Below are 5,944 nucleotides of genomic sequence, written 5' to 3'. Positions count from 1 at the left end.
TCTCTGTAACCAGCCACAATGCAGCATAAAACAATGTTGGACAAACAATGTGTCATGCACTTTGTCATCTGATATGAAGAAGTGGATTTTCTTGACTACTTCCCCTTCCCTGCGGTAGTATGTTATGTGCACAGAAATAGTTACTTGACTTGAGTGCCAATGCATGGATTGAATCTCATTTTGCTCCTTGAATGCATAGTTTTTTGCAAAGTCTACAACCGACACAACCACATCGTCAGGAAATCTAAGAATACAATCCTTGAACTGTTGTGCTTGCCATCGAGCGATATAGTTATGTTTGATAAAAACCTTCAGCTTGGTCTGTAAGAGTTGAAGAAACTCCCAGCACTGCATTTCTTTAGTCACAAGATCTTTTCTCTTTTTTTTTGTCTCCGTGCTTATCTGTTGCCTCCACGTATGCAAACAATTTTACAAAGATATTCTTACCTGGGCTTTGTGTCGCTAAGCAGCATGTTTCTAGCTTTTTCACACCACATTTCTTACATTCGCCCATCAAACACTCACTATTGTGGTAACCAGCATCTATCTGCTTCGGGCAAAGAACTGACTCCCATAGATGTGTGACACCTTTGAAAGTTTGACATAAAGCCATGCAACCCCTGCTAGTTTCATCACCTCTGACGCAAACGCTGCATTTACATCTGCATTGGGCTCCATGCAGCCCGAATGACTGAGACCGCATATGGTTAAGTGTGTCCTTTAAAAAGGACATCTGCACATGATATTCGCAGCAGCATGTGTATCTATCTTTCAGCCATCGTACAAAAAATGGCTTCATCATCTCAAACATTCTCATACCTATTTTGCAATCTGGATGCTTTTCTTTGAATCTGTAGAAGAGCTCAACCTACAATTATGAGAGTTAGAAGGCGGTTATTATGCTAGTTATGCTAATTAGTATACAGGCCATGCACGAAAGGATACTGTATGTAACCAGCACTTACAGTATGCTAACTAGCACTTACAGTATGCTTCCATGCATGTGCAGTATGTTAACTAGCACTCACAGTATGCTAACTAGCACTTGCAGAATGCTAACTAGCACTGACAGTATGCTAACTAACACATTCAATAGGCTAATTGGTACATTCAGTATGCTAAGTAGCACATTCAGTTAGCTAATTGGTACATTCAGTGTGCTAACTAGCACAAACAGTGCTAACTAGCACAAATAGTGCTAACTAGCACAAACAGTGCTAAACTAGCACAAACAGTATGCTAACAAGCACATTCATTATGCTAACTAGCACATTCAGTATGCTAAGTAGCACTTACAGTATGCTAACCAGCCCTTAAAGTATGCTAATTAGTGTTGAGATATCGAGCTCTAGTGAGGCGGTGGACACTGATGACCCGCCTGGGGGATAGGCCCCACACTTACACCACTGGCATGGTTGGTGAGATCTTGGGTGATATGCGGCCAGTGGGATGACAGGCTGTGTGACAGCCACTCTAGAGACTGGCATAGTTATAGCGCCAGCTCATTTAGTCGGGTTCACACTATAGAGAACCCGTGTATGTATTTGGTTGAGTACCTTTCATATTGTGTGTACTCTTATTCTTGTATATGGAGTGTTGAGTGTTGAGTAGAGCAGAAGAAGATTTTCAGCCTCTCACCTTGTGTGTTCTCTATTAGGGTTTTGTGTGTGTGTGTGTGCTTGCAAGAGCTCAAGCTCTCCTCCCCCCTGCATCTTTTCATGGTATCAGAGCCTGGTTCGTGCTAAGGGCTGAGCTGCAAGCAAGAGAACCACAGGAAGCGGTACGAGGGTAAGAGCTTCAACTACTCTTCCCTATTGTGTTGGTGACTACACCCTTGTCGGGAGCTCTACGGGAGGCACCGACAAACGATCTCCGATTGAGGAGCTTTCTTCGCGGGAGTGAAGCTATAGGGCAACTATATAGTCCTTCAGACTGAAATTTCCGGGCCGAAAACGCGTTTCGGGCGCGTCTGGACCTCCGTTTTTCAGAAAGCAGGCGATTTCGAGCACTGCGGGTAAGTCAACGATTCTCTGCAGAACTCTGTTTTAAGAACTGCAGGAAGACAGATTGACTGTGCAGACACTGTGGGTGCTGCAAAGAGGTCTACAGTTGCCATTGGGTGTATGTATGCACATTGAAGTCACTGGTTGTTGTACTACAGTACCGCTGTGCAGAAAATACAGCAGTTGTGCAGAAAAACCAGAGTGCAGTTTCTGGTAAAATTGTGTGTTTGGCAAGATGTCTAATGATGGCATAACACAGATTGTGGCTGAGAAGCTGGACAAGAATAACTTCCATGCTTGGAGGTTCAGGTTGACAAATTTCCTGATGGGAAAAGGTTATTGGGACTACATAGAAGGTGAGCATGAAGAGGCACCGGAGATACCGGATATAAATCCGACTGCTGATGTGAAAGAGTTTAAAGACTGGAACCAAGGAGCCAGGAAGGTTATGTATTGGCTTTCCATTAGTATACAGGACACCATGATTGGGCACATTCAGGATGCCAAGTCCCCCAAGGAGGCGTGGGACACCTTGGTAAAGCTTTATGAAACAAACACCAAGGCACGTAAGATACAGTTGAAGAATGAACTTCATACTGTGGAGAAAAAGAGCATGTCTGTGAATGACTATGCGCTGAAGATAAAGGGTATTGTGGAATCCCTTGCATCTATTGGTGTGTCAGTAGATGATGATGACAAGGTGGAAGTCTGTCTACGTGGTCTCGGGCCACAATACAAGGCATTTAAGACGTCTATTCAGACTCGGGAAAACATTCCCAACTTTACGGATTTGGTGTCTATGCTGATTATCGAAGAGAAGAACTTGGGTGAAGACCAACAGTCTTCACAAAGTAAAAACAATTCAGAGCAACAGGCTTTCTACACGAGTTCAGGAAGAGGACGAGGTAGAGGAGGCCGTGGACGCGGTCAAGGAGGTGGCCGAACAGGTAATCAGAATTATGGCCAGCAGCAGCAGCAACAACAACAGTCCCAGAATCAACAACAACAACAACACGCAGGTGGAAGAGGCGGATTCAGAGGCAGGGGGAGTCAAAGAGGCCGTGAAAATTGGCAAAGGCAGTACAATGATGCACGTGAATGCTATTATTGTGGTAAGACTGGACATGTGCAGGCAGAATGTTATAAAAAGCAGGCTGACATGCAAAATGGGAAAGTGCAGCAAAACAACTATGCATCCTCAAGCAGAAATAATGAGGATAATGAGAGGTTGTTTGTTATGCAGCATGTCGTGAATGCCATGTCTGAAAATGTTGATGCAGCACAAAAAGATAATGTATGGTATGTGGATTCAGGCGCTTCGAACCACATGACGAGTCATGGGGAGTGGTTCAAGGAGATGAAAAACCCGGAAAGACCAGGTTTTGTGGAAACAGGGGATGACACTGCTCATCCAATTGCCCACGTTGGAGATGTGCCATTGTCTATGCAGGATGGCAAAGTGAAGTACCTTGCAGATGTACTTCATGTACCAAACATAACAAAGAATCTGGTTTCAGTTGGCCAGATGATTGAGCAGGGTTTGCAGGTTCGGTTTAACCCAGATGGGTGTTATGTTGAAGATTTCAAAGACAAGTGCAAGTTGGTTGCAAAAGGCAACAGAGTGGGCAGAATGTTTACGTTGAATGTAGACATGCCTGAAATGAGTGCTGCGATGTTTGCAAATGGTTCAGGAGTTGTTGCAGACACAGACATATGGCATAAAAGAATTGGAAATGTAAATGTGCAGAGATTGAAGTCTATGCAGACAAAAGGAATTGTGACAGGGCTGCCAAAATTTAAAGTGGAAGGTATGCAGAAAATCTGTGAAGCATGCCAATTTGGGAAGCAAACAAAGCATGTGTTTCCACGTAACAGATATGTGAGCAGAAATGCACTAGATGTTGTGCATTCAGATGTATGGGGTCCTACGAAGACTGTTTCTATGGGAGGCTGCAGGTACTATGTCACTTTCATTGATGACCACACAAGGAAAGTGTGGGTATATTTCATGAAGGAGAAGAGTGAGGTATTCACTCACTTTCAGAATTTCAGAGTTTTGGTTGAAAAGCAAACAGGGAAATATGTAAAGTGCCTAAGGTCAGATGGAGGGGGAGAGTACTTCTCCAATGAGTTCTCTGAATTCTTGAAGAAGAATGGTATTCGGAGACAGTTCACATGCAGATATACTCCGCAGCAAAATGGAGTTGCCGAGCGGAAAAACAGGCACATTGCTGAGATTGCGCGAGCATTGATGGAAGAGAAGAATATTCCGCATTGCTATTGGGCTGAGGCTGTTTCTACAGCAGTATACATCATGAACAGGACTCCAACTGCAGCCATACATGATGTAACTCCAGAGGAGAGGTTTACTGGCAGAAAACCAGATTTATCTCATCTGAAAGTCTTTGGATGCATTGCATATGTGCATGTGCCAGATGAGCTGAGAACTAAGCTGGATCTGAAAGCTGAAAAATGTGTGTTTATTGGATATTCCCTTGAGCAAAAGGGATACAGGTGTTATAACCCTGCTACACGTGAGTTGAGGGTAAGCAGGGATGTTGTCTTTGATGAGATGAGCAGCTGGTATGCTGCTGAAAAAGAAGCTGTTGGGGCTGATGTGAGTGGAAGTGTGGTTGCACAGAATGCAGGTCAGCAATCACAGTCTTTGAGTGGACCAGGAGAGTCCTCATCTAGTGGGTCTGTTGATAGACCATGGAGTGGCAGGCTGCGTCATAATACCAGCCCTGCAAATGTGATTAGTACATCACGAAAAGGAAAAGAGAAAGTGGTTGAGCCCCTTGGTATGCCTGACATTTCTGCAGGACATTCTCATGTTGATGGAGAGTCTAGTGGCTCAGATATGAGCCTTGATGAGGAGCTTGGGATCCCAGCTATGAGAACACCTGGTGTAAAGAAGGCTATGGAAGCCATGAATGAAAAGCTGCGAAGATCAGGGAGAGTGAAGAACCCTGTGCAGAGATTTACATATGATGGTTATGTGGCACATCACTATGCATATATGGCAAAGGTTGTGCAGGTTGTTGAGCCCACATGCATTGATGAGGCTATTGGAAATGTGTGTTGGGAGAAAGCTATGGATGAGGAGATGGATGCACTATATGGAAATGAAACTTGGGATTTAGTGCAATTGCCAGAAGGCAAGAAAGCCATTGGATGCAAGTGGGTGTACAAAGTTAAACATAACAGTGATGGAAGCATAAACAGGTACAAGGCTAGATTGGTAGCCAAAGGATATGCGCAGACATATGGGATTGATTATGAGGAAACTTTCAGCCCAGTTGCCAAGATGGCAACGGTGAGAGTTGTGATAGCAGTGGCTGCGTCAAAGCAATGGTCTTTACATCAGATGGATGTAAAGAATGCATTCTTGCATGGGGATTTGCAAGAAGAGGTGTATATATTGCAGCCACCTGGTTATGAGGATGAGGGTCACCCCGAGCATGTTTGCAGGTTGAAGAAAGCCTTGTATGGCTTAAAGCAAGCACCAAGAGCATGGTCTGACAAGATTTCTGAATATCTTGTCACTATTGGCTTTCATGTAGCCAATGCAGATTTCTCGTTGTATGTGAGACATGGTGATAGAGGAGTTGTGCTTGTTGTCATCTATATAGATGACTTGATCATTACGGGGGACCATGATGCAGAGATCTTTGATGTAAAGATCCTGCTTAGACAGAAGTTCGAGATGAAGGATCTGGGGGAGCTCAGATATTTCTTGGGCATTGAGGTGATTAGGTCACCACATGGTATTGGATTACTGCAGAGACAGTATGGCTTGGACATGTTGTCCAAGTATGGTATGACAGGCTGTAAGCCTATTTCTGTGCCATTGGATCAGAATGGCAAGTTGAGTGCAGATTCAGGAGAGATCTTGGAGGATCCTACTATGTACAGGAGCATAGTAGGAAGTTTGATCTACA

This window comes from Cibotium barometz, chromosome 15, assembly GCF_041138505.1.
Source record: "Cibotium barometz isolate CiBa-2024 chromosome 15, ASM4113850v1, whole genome shotgun sequence".
Lineage (NCBI taxonomy): Eukaryota > Viridiplantae > Streptophyta > Polypodiopsida > Cyatheales > Cibotiaceae > Cibotium > Cibotium barometz.
The sequence above is the reverse complement of the archived record's forward strand: the minus strand, read 5'-3'. Positions refer to the sequence as shown.